At 36.9% G+C, this 26,574-nt stretch overlaps 1 protein-coding gene across 1 annotated transcript in view; it reads left to right on the forward strand.

Annotated features, from left to right (window-relative positions):
• The first annotated feature begins 1,303 nt into the window (after positions 1 to 1,303).
• Positions 1,304 to 26,574, forward strand: part of KLHL4 (kelch like family member 4) — a 94,851-nt gene continuing 69,580 nt past the window's right edge. Inside the window, exon 1 of the mRNA XM_064462889.1 lies at positions 1,304 to 1,420. The gene's annotated coding sequence lies outside the window, so the exon portion shown is untranslated. The remainder of the gene's footprint in view (positions 1,421 to 26,574) is intronic.

Raw genomic sequence — 26,574 nt, forward strand, 5'->3', positions numbered from 1 at the left:
ATGTGATTAAGAATTTTATTTTTAGAGTATTTACAGAAGCTTTCATTCTTTGTCATCACTAATGGCTCCTGCTTTAAAAAACTAAAGATTTAAATGATCTCCACATTTAAAGAAATGAAAATTGAAGGAGACAGACCATATAGCCAGCCATACTGACTTCCAGCCATTTTCTGTTGCAAAATTCAGTTTACACATGAAGCTTTAGAACCAAAGATAAAAAGAAAAGATCCTCATCTCTCTAGGCTTTCGGATGCAATTTTAGGAAAAAACCAATTGTAAGTTCCAATAAGATTTTATAGTCCATTTGTGTGTCCGATAACTTAACTAAGGTATCTGGCACCCTGAACTTGACCAACAGTTAGCTGCTTTTCTGATACATGCTTTGCAGAAAGCAGGAATGAAATTCATGGCTATATTTACCTTTCTCACCTGGCTATGTTAATCCAGAAGATATTTAAGTAAATAGATGAAAAAGTCAGAGGTACACCCAGGATTCTGTCACATTTCTATTAAAAATACCTCCGCTTCTGAAGCCCCCCGTCGCCCCCACTGTACTTTACGCAGCATGCCACTATTACAGCCCCCACATAGGAAGCGAGGGAAAAGTGCCATCATATTCTCAGGGAGAAATTTAGTCACAAGTGCTAATGCTGAAATCTATACAGCTCAGAGAGTATTCAAGGGATCAACGCTAGTTGGATAAATTTTGACATAACTCTCTCCTAATGGAACATGCTTCCAACTAAACTGGAAGGATGCAATAAAAATTAAGTGGCATTTTCTTTCTGACATCATCTTGTTTCAGCACTTTCCAATTTAAGCATCTCCATTGTTAGTTCCAAAAATGCCACTGATTTTTTCATTCAGTATTATAGGATTAGTTAAAAGATTAAAATAAAATTGAATTAAAATTAAATTAAAGTTAAAATTAGTTAGCCCCCACAGAACAGTAAGGTAACAATTTCTGGAGTGATTTCTGAAATAATTATATTTAGAGGCTGGAAAATTTCCTGCAATCCTAAGTAACCCAAAGTGGTAGTAGGCAGGCAGGACACAATCTTGAGGCTACATGTTGTTCAGCAAGCAGAAAGTAGAGACCTCAGGAAATGATCCTTGGCAAAGGCGTTGTTTAATGTAGATGCTGAAGGAAGTTCAACGGAAAACATTTATCAGAAATTTCCACCCAGAAAGGAGATATGCTGTTTTAGGGAAAAATGCAAATATTACTCAGCAGACCAAGGGCAAAGGAAATAGGAAATGGGCTAGAGAGTTCTCTGAAATAATCTGTCACTGAAATGTGAGAAAACATACTTGTGTGGTAGCAATTCTTTTATTTTAAAGCCTTCCACAACTCCAGATCCTTTTGCAGCATTGTGCCATTATCTGAAAGTTGGCTGCTTCCAATTCAAACGTCTTAAAGGTAGGATAAAAAGCTTAATTTGGTTCCTATCTTGAAATATCATTTGCATGTTTATTATTTGAGCCTTTGGAATAACTCATAGGAAAACCATGAGCTTATCACGGAAACAATACATCTTAGAAATGTTATAACAGTTGACTTTGCTGCTTTTTTACAGCTTGCAGAGACACACCAATGATTCAGCCGAAAGCTTTTAGGAGTCTATCTAGATAAAAGGGCAGAGTACACCTCTGTGAAGGGTGTCACCTCTGTGCCTGCCAGTGTTCGGACAAGAGGTGGAGCAGTCCTTTTGGTAGCCGATGCAGACAAGAGGAAACATACTCCTCATATGCAACACTAAACTTGTATGTGGGTAGTGAAAAAGATTGTGCGTTGAACCCTGCATTTTCAACCCTGAAATGCCTGGCTATACAGGCACTAAATATTAAGAATGTCTTAATTACAATTGTATATTTTAGAACATGTAGATTGTGGTCAACTTCCAAAGAAATTCAACCTCATTAATGATTTCAATTACAGGTAGTAAAGCTTATTGTATGAGTGAAGACAAAATATATGCTTATTAACATTTAGCTATTGATATTTCTATCATAATATCATTGGTGAAATGAACAGAACAGTAAGTCCTTATACAGGGGAGTATACTAACAACCCTTCCCTCAGCCATTTCTTTTATTCTCCACTTCAATGAAAATAAAACAAACCAACTTTCTGAAAGGTAAAAATTAATGTTAGGAATCATAGCTGCTGCAGTTAGAGTTGCATTATCTTTTGGACTCCAGTATCCTTGAGTTCTTATTCAACAAAATATTACTGGAATTATAGTAATGCCCACAGTTTGACAGATGCTTTCCAGGCTTATCTGACAACACAGTGGGAAAGAGAGAGAAGTACATTTTATGGAATATTCACACTGTCTAATTCCAGATACTAATAATATGAAACAAAACCGCCTAGATGCCTCGGCAGAAAAAGAGAGGCTCCTCCAGAGGGTGATTTAGGGCAATTAAATTAGGCCCATTTTTCTGAATTGCACTGGAAAGGCTCATAAAGCTAGGCAAAGTGAATATGTCCTACAGTGTCTGTTATCAAAAATACACAAAAAAAATTGCAAGCCAGAAAGAAGCAATATACCAGGAAAATAATCAACACGATTGCAATCTTGCACTCGACTGGGTGCTTGCCTTTGTATACCTGCTCTCCTGTCCCCATTGTTCACTGTTCATATCTTTTCCCTCACACTACTTTCTGATTTAAACTACAGCACCATGTGTTCCTTGCCTTTTCCTTAATTTATAACATAGATAAATAAATGACCTCATCAAGAGGGATTCAACTAGATAGTATACTCACATGCCTAAATGCTTACAACATTTCTGAAGTCGGCTTTAATTTATTGTACACGAACAGAGGAAGTGGATCTTTATAAAGTATCTCCTCAGTGAGGAAAAAACAGTTTAAAAGTATCTCATTCATACAGCTTGATAACATCAAGAATGCTAAAATGACCATTGCTGATGCAGATAAATGTGACAGTAAAACAGTGAGACCACAATGCAACTGATGAGCAGGGCCTAAGTACAGAAGCAGCTTAAGTTTGGTTTTGTTGAAAGAGAAAAGGACAAAGAAATTGCACCAATTAGTTGGGAGATATGATCACATCTGAAGGCATTAAAGATGTTCTAAGTAGCTTTTTTTTTTTTACTTCTGTAATTCATCGTGCTTCACTTGGCAATACTGGGAGGACTGTGAGGGGTTCCCCGAGTCGTATGGGCGGATCTCTGGGTACGTACCCATTTTGCAGGGTACTCTGCAGTGAGCTCGGCAGCCCTGGCTCCCAGATGCCCATCCTGGTGGCATCTCAAAAGCAGAATTGAGAGCCCCAAAGCCCTGAAACTGCCCATTGTGCACACTCCAGGACTGGCTGGAGTATTATAGTACTGGCTTATTTTCCAACTGTTCCTTTGAAAGGAACCGGAGTGCACAATAGAGCAGGGCACCGTGTGGTTTCCTCCCATGTGGAAGCAGGATGCAGCAAAGCATGACCGGAGAGCAGCATGGGGAGTGCCTCAAGAACTGCCCTAAAGAATAGACTCAGTCCCTCTTGCCAGCATATATCATAGCTCCGCCACATCAATAAATGAAAAGGATGCTGAAGTAATCTGGATATTTGACGTTTTATTTTTATTAATAGATAAGTCAAATGCCTTGTCAAGGAGGAAGGAGTTAAAAAAGGGAGAAGCTATATATATGAGAAAAAAATCCGGTTACCTCCAAGGTTCATGACAATTAGATATAATTAAGTAGTTCTATCTTTTTTAAAACACTGGGTATCTTAAAGCTATGTAGGTAGTGATGAAAGCTAACTATTCATATGCCCATGTAAGTGAGATATCAGATTCAGATACATCTATCTTGGAGAGTTCATTTAAAAAAAAACACTACCTTGCTGGTAGTGTCATTAAAAAGCACTAATTTTGCATAATTCCCTTATGCAGTAGAGCTGACCCCCATTGGATCAGGTTTGGGGAATATGTTTGGGAATATCAAAGGGATGGCGAAGTTTGCAATTCGCTTACTTTTCCTATAAATACTGCATGGATAACCACAATGTTATCCATCAATTTTAACACCAGTCCGGTTGTTTATTTTGAAACAGTACATTATTTCTACTGTTAATTGTTGGTAGATATATTGTGCCATCTACTCAAAACCAGCCAATTTATTTATTGCTTTTTAGTCCTCCAGTTAGGAAAGAGATTTATCTATTTTTGTTAAAATCTGAACAAGATAATGCATCACTTTAAGTATCAATTCCTGCAAATACCATATCTAATAAGTCTTCTGTATTCATATGAGCATAATCTGAGACAGGAAAACAAGAACTGAGGAACTATGTGTCTCTAGATCTTGGGGAACTGACAATTTTCCATTTGGAAACTGTCTGTTAACACAACTACAGCCATGCAAAATGAGGCTCCTTAACACTCTATCTGTTCTGGTGAGACATAATTAATTTAAACCTGTATGGAGTCAAATATGGTCTCTGTAAATATAGAAAGTCAAAATAGGGAGTGGTCCCAGGATATGTGAAACAACTCAATCCACAGATGTCCATTTTAGAGAACAAGAAACAAGTTGCTCCTGGGGCACAGCAGCCATGAGTAATCTCAATATAAAATACACATATGTGATATAAAGTTATTTAAAAATGCCCAGTTATACTAATTTTACGATATGGTGCTATCCTATACTGGTACTAAATAGCCCTGGAAAGCATCATCCTGTAGTGGTCCTATAATGGTATAGCTAATATATTTTTAAAAGTATTAGGTGGTGCTAAGTTGTCATGGCATCCTACCACTTCATTTTGGACCAAACTGTGCAGCACCTGGTTTGCACAGTTCAGCAGTACCTACTTTGCCACAAAATATACAAGGATAAAGTAATCCCAAGGGTAACTATGTGTTCAGCAACTATATTCAAAAGTTTGACTCAATGAGTCTTCAAAACAACCAGATGAGCAGGATTTAATTATTTGACTTCAATATCAAGTAATAAAATGCATAATCTAAAGTATGCACCATTTGAATGTTTTGCTCAGAAAAGGAAGAGGATTGCCTTTTTCTGTTTCTCGTAAGAATTTATGAAGTCTTTACAGAAAACCTTGTTTACTACATGCTGGATAATTATCTTGTCAAAAAATAAGATAGCGTCAGTTTTTTTCCATTAGCTGAAGATACTAAAAATTACATGGAAAATGTCCAAGGTATAATAATATCTAGTAACACCACCCCTTGGAGGAGTTTTGGGTTTTTTCCTCTCTCTCTACACTGTATAATCAGCATAGAGAATTTTTAGACAGAAAGGACCCCAGATTTAGCCCAGAGACTGAAGCATAAATACCCAGAAGAGGAAATCAGCTCCATCAAAGTCTGTATGTCATATTATGTTTACAACCAGATCCAAGTGTATGATGATTGGTATAACATAATCTAGATCAGGCTCACTGAACAAGGTCAATAGGATGGAAGAATTGGCATCCTTCTCACTTCCTCTTACCAAAGAATATATATGTGCATCTGTTATGGCAGCAGATAGTCTGGCCGACGCTGTCATTTTTCTCTGTATGCAAATCCAACATAACACCTTCTCTCAAACACTCTGGAGCAAATACTACAAATAACTCTGTACTATAAATAACATGAAAAAGATGCACCAAAAAATATTTCAGTATCTTAAGGCAGTCTGCTAAGTTTTGCTGAAACTCTAGGAATTCTTAAGTACCTGACATTCTCTGGACTGAGCAGTGGGCTAATTTTACTCTGTAACTCCATTTAAAGTTGGCCACTGCTGTCTCAGTACAAATAAAATAAGCAGATAAAGGATGATTAAAGATTACAGCATTTTTAAGGCTCTTTGTAAACTTTACTGTTAAACAATAACAATATTAATAAATGAGCGGATTCAAAAGCCCCTGAGAAAGGGATAAACCCCATTAACTCTAGCAACCTGCAGGTCCTGTTTCTCGGGGCAGCCCTGAATTGTCACAGTGTATGTCATGGAACTTTGCAATTACATGTGTATGATTCTAAAAATCATAGAACAAGTCAGGCTAGAAGGGTTGTCTAGAGGTCCTAGTCTACCTGGCCCAACCTTCCTATCGAAGCAGGGTCGGCTATGAAATAATAGCTAGAATGAGATTTTAATAAAGTAATATAGAGAAAGACATCTGAAAATAACAGCAAAAAGGTGACTTTGCAATATATACTGACATACTGGATTTTCAATTAGCAACCTTTAATAATTGCTGGCACATATTTACCAAAATTAGGGACAAGAATGTTTTCTCTACAAAGATTGAAGTAATTTGGGTTTTTTTCTATTTAATTATTGGAAATGGCCTCAAGCTGCATCAGGGGAGGTTTAGATTGGATATTGGATCTCTGGGCACAGGCTGCCCAGAGAGGTGGGGGAGTCACCATCCCTGCAGCTGTTTGAAAGACATGTAGCCCTGGCGCTTCAGGGCATGGTTTAGGAGACATGGTAGCATTGGGTTGATGGTTGGACTTGATGATCCTAGAGGTCTTTTCCAACTTTAATGTTTCAATGATTCTATACTTTTATAAGAATTGTAAAGAGAATCAACCTGGTTTTCAGTCTTGCAGAGGAAAGCAATGAGGTATCACACGGTTGAGACTGAGGTATGGAGACTTATATTCCTTTATGCCTTACCTCAGACACATATCAGCATCCTGGTTTATCAATACTTTAGAAAATAGCTTGACAACATCACATTTTAGATGTGGGCTGAAAAGACTGATTAAAATTTCTACTAGACTGAAATGTTCTCCCTGTTTTTTGAGCTCCCTCAGGTCATGTGTTTGGGAGAGTAAAACAGTTCATGATTCTCACAGGCAACCTGGTACAACAGGATTTGGTGTGACTTTATTGTCTGACATGGTTAGGTACAAAGGAACATCAACCCCTCCCAGCTTTTAGTTTAAGGGATTTAAGTATTTTATTTTTATGATTTATTTTAAAAGCACTAAAAACCTGTCTGTTACAATCCAATACTCTCTTTCGGTTCCAATCTTTGACCTTATTTTTTTCCCCTGTGCCTACTGTTCATTCTGTCGACATTTCTTTAGTTCATTTTGGTTATATCAGTATCATTAGAATTACAAAATAATGTACTGTATCAAAAAGCCTGACACCCAGAAACTTGTGTAACAGCTTGTATTACACTACATCAAAATGGAAAAGAACACGTGACCCTGTTATCAATTCCAATAGCTGATATAACACACAGTAAGGCTCTAGAGATACCAAGAGTATATTAAAGCCACTCATGTAATACAAGCAGCAAATCATATGCTGTCGTTCATGGGACAGGGAGCTAGTGGTAGTCAAAGAAAATGGTTTAGAGCATGTAAGATAACGTGTAGCAGATAAATGATCTACAATGGCTAAGAACTTTTGTACTTGTGAGGATACCCTCTTCAAATAATTTGAAATACAAGTAGGTACTATTTTAATCTCCATTCTTACTATGGAAGGTATAATGAAAAAGTATATTTTCAAAAATAAGAAATTTGTCCACATTCCACTTGTGAAGGTTGACTTAATCCACACGTTAGTAAGTCAACAAAATGCTTTTTTATTTTACGTACATAACTATACAGTGGGACTTCAGGTTAAACACATTTGAATGCTTTGGGAGCTGAAAAACATGATGATACACCTATTTATTTCATTTTTCCCTAACTATTTAGTCAAAGTAGTTCCTTTTTTCTCAGTGTTCCACTAACTATTTTTCATTCAGACTTTACAAAAATCCTTTCCACCCCACTGGCTCAAAACCTTGTTGTTCCAAATCACGCAGGACATCACTTCCCTCGACATGCCTGGCTGCAGTACCGTAACAGCTTTCATTTTACTGCCTTTTTCCACTTACCTGGCTCATCCTCTGCACCGGTCCTGCAGAACCTGCCCTCCTTTCTAGCCGCTCCTGAATGGGAACAAGCAGCTTCCAGAGTAGAGAAAGAGCACAGAGCCGGGACAGAAACCTAACATTTTTTTGCACTTTACAGTTTTACAAACTCCTGATGATGGGGAACCATCTGGTATGACTGAAGCAAATGGAGACGAGAGCAATTGGCAAAGAGTATCTAACTGTGCGACAGTGTTATGAAGAAGTACTGTAAAGTAGAGTGGAGGTAGATACCTCATAAGAAGTAATTCTACATAACCCTAGAATATGTCTGGAGGCTTTTTTTTGAAACATGGTTTTCAGTGCTTTTTCAGAAAGGTTATTCTGTCCTGACAGCAATACTTCTACCGTTTGGAGCACCGCATTTATTATTCTTTTTTTATTCAGTTTTTCTGAGTTGTTATTATTTTGAGTTGTTCTAAGTTATTCATATTTGGTTGTTTATTCATCTTGTAAGAATGACAGTCTCTCAGTCAAAGTGAAGCAAGAATTTCTATGTATCACTGACTTTCCTAAGTACATATCCAGCACAAAACCTCTATGAAAGAAAGAAAAAGCTGCACGGTTTTAGAGAACAGCAGATCAAAGCTGCCTGTGAAAAGGAATGCTGTCTTAATAAGAGAACGGGGATTGCTTTCCAAAGGCCAGTCTTAATCCTTTCATATAAAATTCATATATGGAGGTAAACTCAGGTCATGCTTCAAATAAGTTATTTCAGCAATTAAGTTATGAAGTCTAACTTAAGTATTTGTCTAAAAATACTAAGCACATGACCACAAAAAACTTAAAGCTGGGTTCCTTTAAATCCTAATGCATTATGGAGTGTTGTTTGAGATAGTGGCCATGGAAATGAATGCAGTATTGCTGACAGAGTTTGATGACCAATATTTTTTGTTCAATATACTGACTTTATGTAATTAATTTTTGAACTCTGACTTTACTGCACTAGAAAAGCTGTACAGAAATTGAGATCTCTAGTCATAGTGTAAGAGCTCATTTATTTGGTCACAAATGTTTTCAACACTTACCCAAAGATATTATGGTAAAATGGATAACATAGGAAGTAAAACTACCACCTCTCGCCATTTCTGTTCCTAGTAGCACAAAATCTCCTACAAGAAGTGAGATCAAATACAGAAGATGAGCCACGATGTAACCTACTAAAGATACTAAATGCTCTAACAGCAAGTTACAAACAATTATCCTTGGCTCTTGGATACTTATTCTCATACTAAAATAGTTTGGGTTTTTATTTTTTTCTAAAGCCATGATCAACTTTTTAGCCGGACTAAGGCTATTTGTAATATAAAACATATTTAACTAGGCTGCTAGTAGAAATGCCATTCTTACAAGCAGTATTTTGGCAAATCGTGTCTCCCGTTTAGTGGGTATGTAACCTTACAAAACTAAAAATCATGCCTAATGTATGTAAAATAAACATGTGCTCATCTATCCATTAAATAAAAGATTTAACTGTAACTAATCCATGAGCTTCTGCTCACACCTTCACTTTCATCCTATCAGATGCTCCAATTAATAAGTGGCAATTTGTGATTTAAAAGAATGGTTCTATCACTTTTTTCAAACTGTATGTATAAGCGGAATTAAACCGGTCTTCCACTGCTTTCCACTGTTTGCAATTATTTTATACACAAGTTTCTCTATGTATATGTTCTTCCCACTGAGAATTTAGCTGTTGTTATTAAACTCAGGTAATTATGTTGATAAAGTTTTACCAGTAAAGGGTCTCATCTCACAGTTTTGAAAATTTGTCTTAGTATGTGCTTATAGTCTGGAAGGTAAAGTGCACAATCCTTGAACTGCCTTACGTATTTGGCTTTATGCATCCAAAGTCAGAAAAAAATGATAGTGATTGAGAAAGGAGGAAAATGTACTTGTATTTCCTTATTCAACAAAAGACAGAAGTAGAAGGATTCTATTCTATATGATAATTTAGAGTTTGGAAATGTCTTCATGAAGAAGGGAGATATTTAAGTTCTGTATTGCTTAAATAGATACTGAAAATAATTGTGCTGGTATCCATTACTGAATTACTAACAGAGCATTAGCTTCCAAGATGAATCAAACAGTTGGAGGCCTTATTTGAAGTTACAAGAAATAAAAAAGTCAGTCATTTAAGGAATCTATAAATTTTCTCTCCATGTAAACTTCTCAGTGATGCTTCTTTTAAATATATTTTCTTTGAAGCAGTATTTCCTAGATAAGAAATAATAATTACACGTCTTTCATCGGTTTGGTTCATCTGCTCCTACAGTTAATTTCTCCTTCAGCTTTTTAATTGACTGTCAGTACTCCTCATGCTGTGGGAAACATTAAGTCACAATAGATTTATAAATGTTACAACTGTATTTTAGGAGGGACCAGTAGGGTTATTATTATTATTATGGTGTAACAGCAAAAGAGCTAGCTTCTGTTTAAATAGATTTCTTCAGTTTAGAAAACTCATTGTTTGGAAACAACCTATTTTAATGTCTTTGTGAAACATAATGCAGACCCAGGAAATGGCAGCATGCTTATGAAACCATTAAGTGTGTCCCATGGTTCCCCTCATCTCATTCGTGCCCTGCCCTGAGAGTTCATTATCATCACACAGAATTAATGTGCTCTGTTCTGCTGAACTCACAACACAATATGCTGAACACAAAGCGCTCTGAACAGCTCATGGCTGAGCTAATAAATCCAGCCTTTCAGCTGTTCCAGTGTTTACGGTGTAAACAGAACCCAACTGTCCCCTCGCCCTTGCTTTGGCGAAGGATGTTAAGCATCAATACAACAAAAACTTCTAAGCCTCATCCCAGTCCTTGGATATCTTTTACCCTAAAACCTGCTCCCGCTTTTCTGTCAGCTGTCAGGGTTTCTGTACCTCCTCCAACCTGGCCTATTTTTAAAAAACCAAACAGAAGTCTCTGTCTCATGCTTCAGTAGACCTTTGTGTTTTTTAAAGTCATTGTTACACAAGCTTACTATCTCTAGAAGATTGTGCAGCAGCTTCCTGACAGCTTGTTTTGAAGAATTTTCTACTTCCTCCAATTTTTTCTCAGCACCTTGGTAGATTTATCTTTTCTTATTCTTAACTGATTATATTACTATGCCATATAGACACTTCAAACAAAAAAAGTTTCATTAGAAAGACTTATTTTCCGCCAAACCTTATACAACAAACATTATTACTGTGTTGAAGGAAAATACAAACCTGGCAACAACTTCTCTACAACTTATTATCCATCTAGCATTATACACCTTTGAACTTGGAGTGATTAACCTAAAACGTATGAGAACAGACTGCTATTTCTTTCTCGTCAGAGAATTAGGATTTTTGTAATGCAACTGTAATAGTTTGGGGAAAAAAATATATTCAGAATACAATACGAAGTTACTTCTAGAAACTAAGGAAGCTTCTGTACTTGTCCTAAAGGCATTTGTATTATTTAAAGAAACATTATCAGCTAGATTATAATTTTTACATGTTTTGAAAAAACCTCCAAGTTGATCTCACAGCGTTTCCTATTTAGAAAGTCACATAATCACCAAGAAACTGTGTTTATAAACCAGGGTACCCTTATTAAGATAAAGTATCTACAGCTTGTTCAATTGAATTGCACAGTATAGCTGAAACCTGTTTGTTTTTAACAGCCGCTGGAATGAAACCAAGAGTAGTTTGCCTCCTTGTTGCAAATATTTAAAAATAGGCAGAGATATTTTTTTTCCATTTTTTTTCTCTGCTTTATCCATCTGAAAATGGAACGTCCACCTCTAGTCTTTTCCTTTGGAACATACTGGGCTAGTGCCACACTTTATGCTTAAGCCCTAATGACTTTGTGAAAATTTTCAGTACTACAAATACTGCAGAATGACCTTTATGAGAACCAGCTGAAAACCCAGGACCATTCAGTCATTACATCCCCTAGAAGATAGTTGTCCACTATTTCAGTCAGCTTCAACCTCAGAGAACAAACAGCTCCCACGCCAGAAGGTGGGCAGAGCTGCAAAAGGAGCTCCAGGAACCTCCAGTTCAAGAGATCCTTAAATAGAAAGGTCTTCATTGACAGTTAAAGACCCAAACAAGGATGTTTTCAGGATTTCTGGGATCATTAGTGATGTTAGTACTGTTATCAGGATTGGCAATGCTTCCTCCTGTTTTTCTTTGTACTCTCAAGATTGAAGGAATGGAAATAAAGGCAAAATTATTTTATTCAGCCAGGAATATCCCCCCAAAAATCCCAGAAAATAACCTGTTCAAGGGCAGAAAATGCAACATCTTCTGCTGAATTCTAACATAAACAAAGCCATTTAGGAATACTTTGGTGTGGGAACAGGCACGGCAGTGGACCCATTAAAATCTCCCCTCACCATTAGGAATTCAACGGACTAAATGAATGCCAGACCATAAGCCTACTAGATGGAAGCCTGCAGAAAACCCCAGTGAATAAAAACTATTTCTTAAAGAGCAAAACAACTGTTCCCTGGAGCATGTTTGTATCACCTGTCCCTCCTGGTATGGAAAAAATAAAAAAATGTGTGCATGGTGGATGGGAAAGGGTGTGACAGGCAAGACTGAATGTGCTCTGCGAGTCCAGGGCTGCTAAAAGCCTGAATGCAAGAATGAGATTTGGTGATGACTGGAAGCTTCAAGTATTTCTTGAATGAGTCCATATGAAAATTTGAAAATACGAGTCTCACAAAACATGAGCTACAAACTTACTTCCCTTCTGAAGGATCTGGTAATGATGATAGTAACTAGGATTATCATCCTGAAATCAGTTGAAATGGAACAAATTAAAGGTTTGCAGCAGCAAAGTTATTTCTAAACCGCTTCTCTATTTTACATAAAGCAATTATTATTCTGAAGGAATATTGTCTGGTATATTGGTGGAAATATAATTAACAAAATCAACACGGCATTGACATCAGTATTTGTTTTGATAAACAACAAAATGTGCTGAAGACAATGTTTCTGGAATAAATTGGCATTTGTTTTTTTATGGATGGCATGAGTTGGCCTAAGAGCTTGATTATGACTTAGGATTTTAATTACAGCCATAGCAACGAATGCTTACAAATTCCAACAATAGCTGTTGAGTTTTTTAGTCTTAATCACTCTTCCCTCACTGTAGGGAATATTTTTTTAAAAGTATTTATTGTTCAAACAGCAATTTACCCTGTAGTGCAGGAAATCCCCCAGGAAGATCAATAAAATCTTAACCCTAAGGGGCTTGACCAAGGCTGACTAGCAGATAAACTACAGATAATGCTCGGAGCTGAAAATAGTTTGGTATGAAAACCTAAACTTAAAAAACGCTCACAGTAAAAATACTGCCTGTAAAATTCTACCTGCTTCAAGCTCTATGGAGGATTAATGGCTTTCTACTCCTGGAAAGCTACAAAAGGCGCTCTCATCGTCTTAGGCAAACCCACAGAACATCTCACAGTCATGTAATGTTTTCAGGTCCTTTAACCATCTTTCTTTTGTTGGCATCCATAATGATAATAATTTTCAATATTGTTTCTTCTATAGTAAAACTGCTGAAGTTTAACATGGTCCACTAAAAGTACATTCATAATTAATTTTCTACCAGTTGATACCATTTAACAGTGCTTCCAGCATTAATCTTTGGACTCAGCTGAAAGTCGTAAAAACCAATAGGAATTCTTGCATTAGTACTCTATTTTGTTTGTCATCCTTCTGTTTCATTTGGTTTTGTTGACTTGAACAATGCCAGTGTAACCAGAAAATGAATTATAAAGAATATTTCTGAAGTAAAGGAGGGAAGGATTTAAAAAATAAACCCTGGATGTTTCCTTTGCTATGTTGTGGGGGTATTTTTTTTGTGTGTTTTTGGTTTTTTTAAAATCTTAATTGTGACACATTTGTTGCTTTAGTGTGTGTTATCCAGCTTGTGCATAGATCTTTATGCTTGACCTAATTATTTTTTGCCAGACTATGCACTTATAAGACGTACATGGCTTACACCCGGGGATCTCAGAAGAACTACAAGTTCCTTTTTTCTTATACAGAAATTGTTTAACCAGGAGCTCTGCACAGTGAAATCTTCCTTGAGTTTCTCTTTTGCTCCAAAATTTTCAGTCTGAAATTAGCAAAATTAAGACTTTCTCATTTACTTCTGTTCTTACACTATTTTTGGTTTGTCTTATACTGGCCTGCTTTAGAGTTCCTGTTTTATTCAAGTCTATCTTCACACTAGTGAGCAACTCCACAGCAGGATCTGCCACTGTGAGAACATGAGGATGTGGTCACTGTGGGTGAGACCAAAGGTGTCCTCTCACAGTGACCAAAAGCAGGTATCAGGAAAGCATGCACCAGCAGAGCAAGCATACAGCTGAACGCCCCCGCAGCTAGACAGGGTCTCTTGTATTTAGTAATACTAATGATTCTCTCTCTGCAAACTTGTCCAATCTCTCATTAAGCCTGTGCTAACTTTTAGCATCCCTACCACCCTTTGGTAGGAGTACTACTGTCTAATTCCTTCTCGTATTAAAGCCCAATTTCCCTAGTGCTGAACCAGACCAGCACATAGTATTCAGGAGGGCCACAAAAATAAACTGAGGGCTGGAACACCTCTGCTATGAAGAAGGGCTGAGAGAGTTGGAGTTGTTCAGCCAGGAGAAGAGAAGGTTCTGCGAAGACCTTACTGAAGTCTTTCGGTACTAAAACATGCCTTATAAGAAAGATGGAGACAAAAATTTTACTATGGCCTGTTGCAATACGACAAGGGGTAATGGTTTTAAACTAAAAGAGGGTAGATTTAGATTGGACATAAGGAAGAAATTTTTTACTATGAGGGTGGTGAAACACTGGCCCTGGTTGCCCCGAGAGGTGGTAGATGTTCATCCCTGGAAACATGCAAAGTCAGGCTGGACGGGGCTCTGAGCAACCTGGTCTAGTTGAAGATGTCCCTGCTCACTGCAGGGACTAGATGACTTTTAAAGGTCCCTTCCAACCCAAGCTATTCAATGATTCTAAGAAGTAAGTGAATCATGAATAGCATAATATTTTCTTCTCTATTTATTTTCAAATTATTCCTAATTATCTAGGAATTAGTATTATTATTAATAAATATTATAGATTTCATCTTTTTTGGTAATTTTAGCTTTTCACGGGACTATAATCATAACCCAGGATCTTGCTTCTGGATAGTAACACACAACCCGGAGCCCATAATTTCATCAGTGCATAATTTAGCATTTCTCTGTATTGAATCTCATCTGCCATGTTATTGCCCAGTTAGTGAGCTTTGCTGATTTGTTGTTGAAATCTACAGTGCTTCACCGTCAGGCCCTGACTTTGCTATCCTGCATCCTGCAGGATAGCTATCCTGCATCATCAGGAAATGTTAACTATTTATAATTCAAATCCTCTTCCCAATTGATATGAATATGCTGGACTGCAAGGTCCAAGCACAAAGCACCACATAACTACTAATAATTTCCCCCAATGTTAAAAATGACCTTTTACTCCTGCCTCTTGTTTCTCATTTTAGCCAATTATTTATTTTTTTTTTAAATTTATTTTAAAATTTTAAAATTTATTTTATTTACAGACCTTCTTTCTTGTCCCATTGCTGTATAGTTTTCTTTAAAACATTTGATGATGATCTTTGTCAGAAGTTTTTCAGGAATCTATGCAAACTGCATAAACAAGAACATGTTTTCTGAAGCCATCAAAAAACTCATGTATTTTCGGTCATAATTTTCCTTCTTCCCAAACACAGCAAATTTATCCATGCGTGTACTAATTCTATTTTTAGAAGTAATATTTCTGACAAAAACATGAATACATATACCTGTATTTCCCTGAAATTAGGTGGTCTCAATAAGGTATGAAAAAAAGAAGTCTAACTGTGCAATAGGGAGCAGAGCGTAGGACAGGTAAGCAGCAGAGGACTGACTAATAAGCAGGATGCCTGTACTCTAGTTATAGACCGGCCTAGTTCTCTGTAAGACTTTTTCTATTATTACGTACAAGAGGATATGCAGACCAGGAAATATCCAGATGTGACACTTGGAAACAGACAGCAGGAGCTGTAAACACGTGGATTCCGTAATTGTTGGTGCTTGCATGCGTGCTTAATATAAGGTTAAAATGAGTAACTGATCAGAGAATGAGATGCATGTTAGATAATAACAGATAAGGAAACATGGGAAATGAAGAGTTGTAGCTTGGCTTTTCTGGCTTATAGATATAAAATAAGACTTTCAATGCTGTTCATCAGGCACAGAATAATTCTTGCTACTTCAGACGCAATAATAGATAAATATTCTGCTGTTTTTTAAAGCCTACTTAGGCCTTTCCTTGAAAACTATTCTGGAAAAAAGGTGCTACATTTGAGTACATGTCTTAATGACGTTTAATACTGGCGTCTAGATACTTTTCAGGACTACAAAAAGAAAATTAGTTGTTTTCGGTGCTATGATGCCACGTATGGGACAAAAGGCTGTATTAATTCACTACATAGCGATTTTGGGAGCGTCTTAGAATAGCCAGACAGACAAATCCAACTGGGAGTGTTTTTATTCTGGGCTTTTAGAAAGCCATGCTGCCATCCACTCCATAGCTACAGGGTTAACATTCACTATTTCTTTTCCAGCTTTGTCCCTACTCTCTACTGACATTTCTATAAGCAGCCAACAGAAAGATTTATTTTTCCTTTGTTAGGCATCTTTCCTAAATAACAATTAACATCAGTTTCTATTTAAACATTTCACAGATTCACAGAATCACAGGTTGGAAGGGACCTCCAGCATCATCTAGTCCAACCTTTATTTTGAAGAAATCAATACCATTTACATTTTTACTCCAAATGTTATAATTGTATTTTAAAATGTCAAAACTTTTACAAGGAATCACTGCTTTATAATTAGGTAATTTCTGAAGTGTCAGTAGTCATCAGTGCTTCAGCAAATACGGACTGCTACAACTACCACAGTTCTAAGTGCTAATGCTTTTGTTAGTATTTGATTACCAACAAAGTTTCCGTTGGTCATAGGAATTACTAATCTAGAAACACATTTATAGATCATCTCCTGGTAATATTCTCTGGCTTGGAGGCATTCAAGCATACTTCCTTGAATCAAATATGTGAATAAGAACCCAGGACACCTGTATTCTCAGTTTGTCCTTTGACTTTCATGTGAACAGGGTTAGGTGCTAATAGTTTAATTTTACAGAAAAAACTGATGGTCAGAACTGCTAGCTTTATTAAGATAAAACTATTCCTACGGAAATATAAGATATACTTATTCTGGTTACAGCCAGTATTTAATTTTTACACCTTTTAGCCAGTTCTCACTCTACCGTGTGTGCAAAAGAAATCCAGTCTACATATGTAATTGAATTAACATAAAATTCTCATCAAATAAAAAATTAGTTGTAGTCAGACTTCAGAAGACAGCCCTTGGTAGAAATGCAAAGATAGCGTGTCAAATACTTTCTCTGAAGTACATGAGGTTGTCACTCAAACTGCTATTTTCTCACCTATCTGAACCTCAGGATTCTCTATCATAGAGAAAGCTGTCTGACATGTATCCACCCAAATCCTACTATAACACTACAAACCCCATTTATAATCTCTTCATTTTAATTTAAAACATGTTCCTGAAAAAGCCCCTCCCTTTTATCATGCCAGTTTTACTAAGGCTGTGATGTTTCTTTCACCATTTATTATTGAAATTGAATAGCCTACAGATGCATCATAATGAACAGTAGCTATGTACAATCTATCTCCAGGCATCCAACAAGGTGACACTGAAAGACTTTAATTTTAAGTTGTATAAAATTGTCTTTCTTACTGAGCTCTAAGGTATGAAACAGTGCATGTTTTGACAGCTTATTTAACAGGCTTTGCTAACTTCACAGGCAGTTTTCTCTTTGGCCATAAAGCAATGTAACTGAGTCAACCAGTTCCAGAAGGACAAAAGTGACTGAAAAAAATGATATAAGAAATAGTAAAAAATCCATACACTATAAAAAGGAAAAAAGCTATTTTCTAAAATAAAATAAATTATTTCAAGTTTATGTTTGTTTTTCCTTCTGCAACAACTCTAACATTCAATGGAATTTGCTGAACACTTGTTATTCTAAGGCATGTACCATGAATGTGTCACAATTTTCCTGTCTAATTAAATAGAAACAGCCTTCTCAGTCATATCCAGAGAGGCATTGCAGTCTTGTTAATACACTCTTACATGCGCAGGTGTTGGAAAGGCTTTCACTCTAAAATAGCCTTTTATCTATTCTCATGTGGCTAAACATCTCACACCTCTCTCTACATTTCTTTTTGAGAATTGCCCTTTAACCCTTAGTTCAATATTTCACAAAGCTGGGGCAGGGTCTGGAGCACAAGTGTGCTGGGGGGCGGCTGAGGGGGCTGGGGGGGTTTAGCCTGGAGAAGAGGGGGCTGAGGGGAGCCCTTCTCGCTCTCTGCAGCTGCCTGAGAGGGGCTGGAGTGAGGGGGGGGCTGGTCTCTGCTCCCAGGTCACCAGTGACAGGAGGAGAGGGAACGGCCTCAAGCTGTGTCAGGGGAGGTTTAGGTTGGAGTAGGGAAAAATGTCTCACCAAAAGGGTTGTCAAGCCTTGGAACAGGCTGCCCAGGGCAGTAGTTGAGTCACGGTCCCTGGTGGTATTTAAAAGAAATGTAGACGGGGTGCTTAGGGACATGGTTTAGTGGTGGGCTTGGCAGTGCTGGGTTAAGGGTTGGACTTGGTGATCTTAAAGGTCTTTTCAACCTAAACTATTTTATGATTCTATTTTCTTTCATGGAAAGTTCTATATTCTCTATATAATTTAAACAGCAGATGTAAGATTTGGAAAAAAAAAAAAAGGACTTGTCCAGAAAAACTAGTCTATAGCTAAATTAATTTAAAAAGTCTGTTTCTATTGTGCAAGAGGCAGTATTAAAGAAAATGTTTGTTAAAAGAAGGGGATAAACATGGAGCTATCACCATCAGATAAGCAGTATATGAAAGAATATTAGTAAGAAGTAGTGTACTAAGCCACAAAATAGACTTAAATGTTCAGCCCTGTAATTAGCCTTCATGATTAAAAAGCGTTGCTCAAAACTCTTAAAAATCTAACTTTTCCAATATCCTGTATATTTTTATTTTCTCACTGGTAATATTTCAGAGCTTATGAGAATTTTTCCTGAATTTTTCATGCAAATACAAGAATAGGTTGTCTTAAAAAAGGTATTCCTATGCACATGTTCTTGGAGTTGTGATGCTTTCATTGTATATACAGTACAGGGATTACTGCAAGAATGTCAGCGGGGGGGGGACGGACGGATGACGGGGACACGACCAAAAAAGTATAGTTATCACAATAAATGAAAACAACCCCGCAAACCACTTTAATTTTATTACTGGTGAGAGTCCATTTTATGCAGCGATTATTTAGGAAGAATAAGGAAAATTTATGTGTAGTCCATGTACTGTTTTAAAACTGAAGTTCCCTACAAATTTAAAATACTGATTTGTACACAACGTTAATATCTTGGAGCAGCCAAGTAGCTTTGATTATGCTAAAGAGACCAGGACTTTCAAACTGGGTGGTTTTTTTTTAATCTGTCCTCTGGGAAGGAAGAATCTGGTACTCAGAACACACCAAACATAACACCTATATTTGTAGGTACTGTGCCCAGAAACATTCTCATTAAAAAGCAAACCAGTGTAGGAAAAGCAGTATTTGTGTCTGCTATTCATACAAAACTAAGTGGTTAAAGTATTCCCCCGAGGTGTGATGACCTATTCCGTGCTCTTCTTAGCCTGACACAAAGCCATCTTCCTAGGAAAGGGCTGTGTATAATCATCAGATGTTATAATCATCAGATTACAAAGTGCTCTGGGGTAAACTTCACTAACCTTCCTGCAGCTAGATCAATGCACAGTCCAGTGCATTAAATGGACAAAGAAAGAAGCAAGGCTTACGGCAGTCACGGTGCTTATCTTGGAGAGGAGGCGGACCTTCTTTGCATTTGCCTTATGATCGTGTAATAAAGTACATCTCCTTGGAAAGCAGGTAGGAACCCACATAGCACTTCCAAGGCAAGTGTCCGATCCACTGAATCAGAGAATTACACTTTTCAGTTACGCACTTTCTCTGCTCCAGCTTTGATTATTTTCAGTAGTGGAAGTGTTTTAATTGGAATGTGAGACCAAATCTAGTCATGGGGATAGGAGGAATTAGAATTCCAGCTGATTACCAACTGAAGGCTGTGACTAATTATGTACAGTTTTATATGATGTATCCAAGAAAACAGTTTAACATGTTAACCAGCATGATGAAAGAGCTCATCTGGTAAAACTCTCTCTCAGGTAGCACTTCCACCTGTACGATAGGTGCACTTTGCAGTCCAAAAAATATTTAACTGGAATGGACTTTATCTGAAATGAGGCTGATGATAACAGCTTCCAGGGAATTGCCTTCTTCATAGAAAAATGAGACAGAACAGCAAGAAATGTTCCCTAACTGTTCTCTAACTAAGGAAAGTGGGATGGAACGGCAGTTGGGAGGTGTGTGGGTTTGTTTTATTTTTAAATATAATAATGGTTCCATGTTGAATAGCTGCAGAAAACTTAAAACATAACAGACCATATAACTGATGAATGTGCAAAAAAAATGTTGACTTTTCTCAGCTGATAGATTCCTTTTCCCAAATAAAAATAATCTTTTTAAAAACTAAGAATTAATGTATCATACAAAAGGGCTGAATCAAAGTTCTAACAACATGGTAGGTTCATGCAAATATCACAGAAAAAAACCCGATCAGATTCCAAAACTTAATTTCAATTTGCATCTCTTGTGCAATTTCCACATAAAAAGCTCCGTTTCATTGACCAGAGTGAGACTTACTCATAAAGTACATTCAGGTATGAGAAACTTGGGAAATAACTAAGACTATTATGAAAAACTACAAAGAAATAATATGGAATCTTTTGTATGACTGAACATCAGAGCTCAAATCCCTCTGCAGCCATTGTCATACATTATGCAAGTGTTATAATGAACTTGTACCCAATGTTAATTAGAAATTTCTTGGAAGTTTTAAGAACAGGAAGTGTTTAGTGAGCTGTAACACACACTCTGCTAAACCACATGTCCTTTTCCTAGCATGGCTTACTGACAATATTTATTCAAAATGCAACTACAGGAGGATCCCTGATATGGATCAAACTTGGACCACCCCACTCATGCACTAAAGAGTAAAGTAAAGATGTAACTTAAACTGTTACACAGCGTTATATTAAGTGGTATATGTGGCTGATACACCTTAACATAATTTGATTTTTCCAAAATATCCATGCCGATCCATTACGAAATACCTTTGGCAGTACCACAGTTCTGCTTACCATGAAAAGCTAACTTACAGGAAGCATCATCCACATGACTAATAAAGTCATTTAAAACAAAGTGGGCTCAGTAACTTCATTGTCACCATACAGAAAGCCAGCTAACTAAGCAATGTCCCAGACACACCACTAAAGGCTCCATGCTAACTCAAATAGTGAATTATTTCTGTTTACCAAAATTAAATACAAAAATTCTTCCATCTCAGATTTCGCACTACCTAAGCATGACTTGGCCAATGCCTTGCCAATGCTTTGCATACATCAGCACTGTTTTGTATAACCTGTCCATTTTAACATTTGCTGTGGTATCATCTAATTTCTTTACTATGCAAGAGAAAGACATTCCTCTTGAGAAGCCCCATGAGTATTATTCACTTCACAAATTTCAGTAAAGATAGAACTCAGATATCTACCAGCTCCAAAGACTTGTCTACAATTAATTAAGCCTGTGGAAGAGATGCTAAATGCTGCGCTACTGGTTAAATGTTCTCAGCAGCCTATATTCATGTGCGTTCACTGTGCCCACTGTTACTTGTATACCAACCACCACCACCACAAAAGGAAAGAGCTTCAGATATAACTAGAAAGGCTTTTATTTCCTAGGCTTTTGTTATTTGTATGTTTTTTTTTCCTAAAAATAAAGACCAAAACTCATCAAAGAGACTACAAATCCCAATAGTCACTTCATATATTTATCTTTCTTGCTCACTAAAGTGTAGACTTAAAACATGGAGATTAGAAGCAACTTGGGAAGCACTAAGCTGCATCCCAACCGAGTATCTGTCACCTATTTGCAGCACGTACCTGTCACTTTGTACCAATCCTCTGTGTCATGGTAGTATACTTAGGAAAATTGGCATCTGCCTGCTGTGCGCCCTGGCTTATAGTTATAAGAAAGCTTTGCAGTTAAACTTGCTTACGTTCTGGAAAAAATCCCTATAAAGAAATAGAAAAAAATATTTTTGAGAATATAAAGAAACTTAGCATTTCAATTTTAATCACAAAATCACAAAGATTTTTAGATCATGTCCACATCTGGATGTAAAAATATTTAAAAAGCAAGCAATGAACACAAAGAATAACATAATTTCTATTAAATTCCAAAGCATTTTGTGTCATAAGTTTTAGCATGTTCTCTGCTTTTAAACACACTGAGCCCTGTCATTTAGAGAAATCTAAATTAACAGATCGATGGATATGTCATTAATGCCTAACGTGTTAATGTAGTATCACTGGTCCAACTAAAAACAATGGACTTTTTAAGCTGCATGGAGAGAAAGAGATCAAATGTCATTATTTGGGATTTTAAACAATGGCTGCCTATGTCTGAAAAGCTTTAAAATACTGCTGTATTTTTCCCCCTATGCCTACATACTGTATATATTCCTTCACAGATGCACTTAATTGTCTGGAACAATTCTACTTGGCTTCAGTGATTTTATAATTTGTCATAACCACCTCAGTAGCCGTTGAGGAGACAGACTTCTTCCTCATACTGCCAAAACAATCCTATGAAATATGGTTTGGTTTAATTAAAGTATAATTAATGCCTTGAATTTTAATTACTTCTGCTGTGATCTGGAGATGAAAATATTCTCTGCCAGAATAATATCTTTAATATGAAATGGACACGCTTAGTATTAATACCCGCTCTTTATCAACTTCAGTAATGACTTCCTTTGATTGAACAGGCAGCATTTGGAAAAGAAAAAAACCCACAAACCTACAGCTTTTCTGCTGCAGTATATAAATGTAGTTGCTAGAAAACGGAACTTATTCATTTTACATGTCTTGCAAAAATAAAATTGAAATCTGTTTTTTGAATGTTAAAGGCTATCTATTAGATTTTCCTTTTTATCTAGTGATGTGACTTGGAAAAAATATTTCATGGTTAAGAGGCAAGGAATATTGAGTGACATGTTGACATCAAAATATTTTTGCTAAATGTACATGTTTTAAATTTTAATTCTGTTCTGGAGGGATATGAGAAAGGAAAACTCCTTATGGAATTAAATACAGAGCACTTTCTCTTTAAAGCAGTGATCCCATGTCAGGTTGCTTGGAAAATATGGTGGAAATATTTATTACACAAATTGCTAAGTGTACTCATAATTTGACTGTAAGACATCATCATTGTCAAATATGACACAGTTAACATATGGTTTACTTCTGATGACCAGAATTTAGCAGCTGACAAAATACTGGAGCCAGAGGAAAAAAAAAAAAAAACAGTTCATTCAGTGTATACTTGTTTACCATTAGGGAAGCTTATTGCGTTTCCTTTCTGAGCTTGTTAAATATTGTTCATTTAGGAAGGAAAAAACCCCATACCTTTCAAACACAGAAATAGAATCAACCTTAATAGCAAGTCACAGAAATGGAAGATTCTAAAAACAAACAAAAAGAAAACCAACAAACAAACAAATCTAAGATCTCTCCACCAGTTTTCTGTTGGTGAGGAAAAACTTTTGAAGATTCATGGGATTTGAGGGGTTCTCAATCCTTTAACTTTATATCAACATGAGAGATTGTCTTAGCTGGAGAAGTTCAGTTTTTTATTGGCTAAATTTCATTACTCAAAATTCATTTTGTGAATGAGAAAATACAGTATTTCTACCATTTAAAGTGAATATGGAGTATATAAAAGATTCTAACGCTGTACTAACTCAATGAGCTAAAAAGAAGGCATACTATTGTTGCCACCACCTTCCTTTCTTTCTTCTCATGTCTTTGTTTCCACTTATGCCTCCTTGGGATTCCTTCCCTTACTCCCAGAGGAGAAGGCTTAACAATCGGAGCTAAAATGAATTTTAAAAGTGACTGTAAACATCAATCCCCCCCCAGGTTCAGAATAAAATACCAATATATGCAAAAAAAAAAAAAAAAAATCTTACACATTCAGAAAACCAGAACTACAACCATATACAGTAACATACACCTCAAAATGAACAGTATAGTTATTTCAAATATTGAAATGTTTATCATTTTTGAAGACAGGAAAACATCTTAACTAGTAGTAGCACCATTAAAAATCTGGCAAACTAAGTTAACAAATGCTAAATATTAAAATTTATTACAAATGCGACAAATATAGACCTAACGTACCCCAGCAGTAACCTACATTAAACGCAGATTACCTCCTGTCTTTAGTAGGAGCTTTCCTTATAGGTACTGAATAAATGTGAGAATTGCAAGAATAATTGAAATATTCTTGGGCATTTGGTTTAAAACATGACTTTATTAAAACAAAGAAATGCAAATATTACACCAAGACACACTCCATCTGCCTTAGTGTGCAAAAGGACAGGTTTTCTCAGCCTTGCTCTCCTCCAAAAGCTGATATTGCACCTGAAAATCTTCACTGTGTCAGAGCTGGCCCAGCCCCTCAGCAGTGAAATGCAACATTCAGTTTTATTGCTTCAAAGATGAGGAGCAGGGGTCTGTTTAGTGAGGGATGGGAACAGGCTGTGTTCGAAGCCAAAAATGAGGCCCAGAGAGTCCCAGTGCAAAGTAAGAAGCAATTACTGCCTTTCAGCGAGTTCCCCAGCTCTTGGAAGCAGCAACATAACTGCTTGCAAAGACAGTGACTGTAGCAATCCCAGCTTTACAGAGCTCTCACAGGCCATCTTTCACGGTTATTTTGCTGTCCCAAGCAATGTCACCCTCCGTGCAGCTGGTGACTTTTCCTGTCTAAAACTGTCCATGTCCACGGGATACCAGAACTCAGCACTGCTTTCACGATTACATGGAAATGGGGAAATGGGGAGTGATCGTGTGGAGGACACCATCTAACACAGGAGATGGCATTTTAAAATTGTTTTGCTCATCCCCAATGCAGAAAGACAGACCTTTGCTCTTTGTCCACTACTGAGATGCCCTTCAAGCTGTACAGCTATGAATCTCCCAGGCAAAACAGCACATGTTGTGCACTGGGTAAAGGTCGAGAGCTATTGAAACTGCTCTAGAATATTAACTAGTAAATTTTAAAGGATAAAATAGCTGATGTGTTTCATATATTTTACTGCTGATTTTGGATGGCTTGCACTGGGTCCCATAGGACACTAAGTCCATTTATTTTTCCATGTATTATTCTATATGATAATCCTTGCTAATACAAAAGACCTCCCTGTTAAGGGAGGCTAAGAGAAGACAAGCTTACTAAGGATTGTTGCTCTCTCGTAGATCCCCAGCTGCCCAGTGGAGGAATGAAGATCCATAGATCCAGTTTCCTAACAAACACAAACCAAATTATGATAGGGTAGATTGTAGTTGGTGGGTGAGTCACTTGAGCTATGCAATAAACAGCTGATTTTTAAAATTGTTTAAAAAAAGGGGAAAAAATCTGGGAGAAAGCCTGATCTAAGCAATGCGATTTATAACACACCAGCCCTTGGCTCCTATTTCAGCTGCTTTATTTAGCATAAGAAGCCTTACTGGGTTAGCTGGAGATTCCCTTGATATTAGGTAAGCAGCTCTGAATCAGCTGCTCTCGGGCCCCTCAATTCCAGCAGAAATGTTGCAGCATGGTCGCAGCGTTCCTCGGACTGCTGGGACCCAAGAGTGGCTTGCCAAATCCAGAGCAGCTTTCAGGCTGCTTTAGCTTTCAGCAAGCTCAAAATCCTGCAGTGACAGAGGTGGCTCAGCTCCTACTTAGCACTGTTTAAGCAGAGCTAAGGTATAGCTCTACACCTTAGATGTATATAAAATTCTATTTTCACGATATCTTCCAGATCACAATTTCAGAAAAAAAAAACATTAAACTTCTTTTTTTTTTGTCAGATTTTGTGTTTCCTGCAGAATGAAGGCTATAAAACTAAGGCTACATTAAACACATCTGCTCCTCAATAACTCAGAGAAAATATTCCAACAAGGAGTGCTCATCACTAAGGTTTTTAACTTCCAAGTAGCAGAAGTAATTTGAGAATGAAATTCAGATAGAATTCATGTTTCTTCTGTTTAAAAGTGTTTAAAAGTGCAAAATCCAATGAAATTTCCCACCTCTCCTACTACTGCTTTACCTTTGCATCAAAGGTTAATGTTTTGTTTCAATTTCTTGTAAACAGCACCTGTAGGCAAACAGAAATTCTGCCAGAAATCCACAGGGTTTGTATCTTCTGCTTCTATCTCAAATATATAATGTAGCACTCTCTCAGCCTTAAGCACTAATCTTGTACTAGGTTTGAAACTTAGATTATCAAAACTACTCCTCCACACACAGATCACCCACAAAGTTACTTTAAAATATTGGTATTTGTGTATGTATATATAAATGTATAAA

Source organism: Phalacrocorax carbo, chromosome 11 (assembly GCF_963921805.1).
Source record: "Phalacrocorax carbo chromosome 11, bPhaCar2.1, whole genome shotgun sequence".
NCBI classification, from domain to species: domain Eukaryota; kingdom Metazoa; phylum Chordata; class Aves; order Suliformes; family Phalacrocoracidae; genus Phalacrocorax; species Phalacrocorax carbo.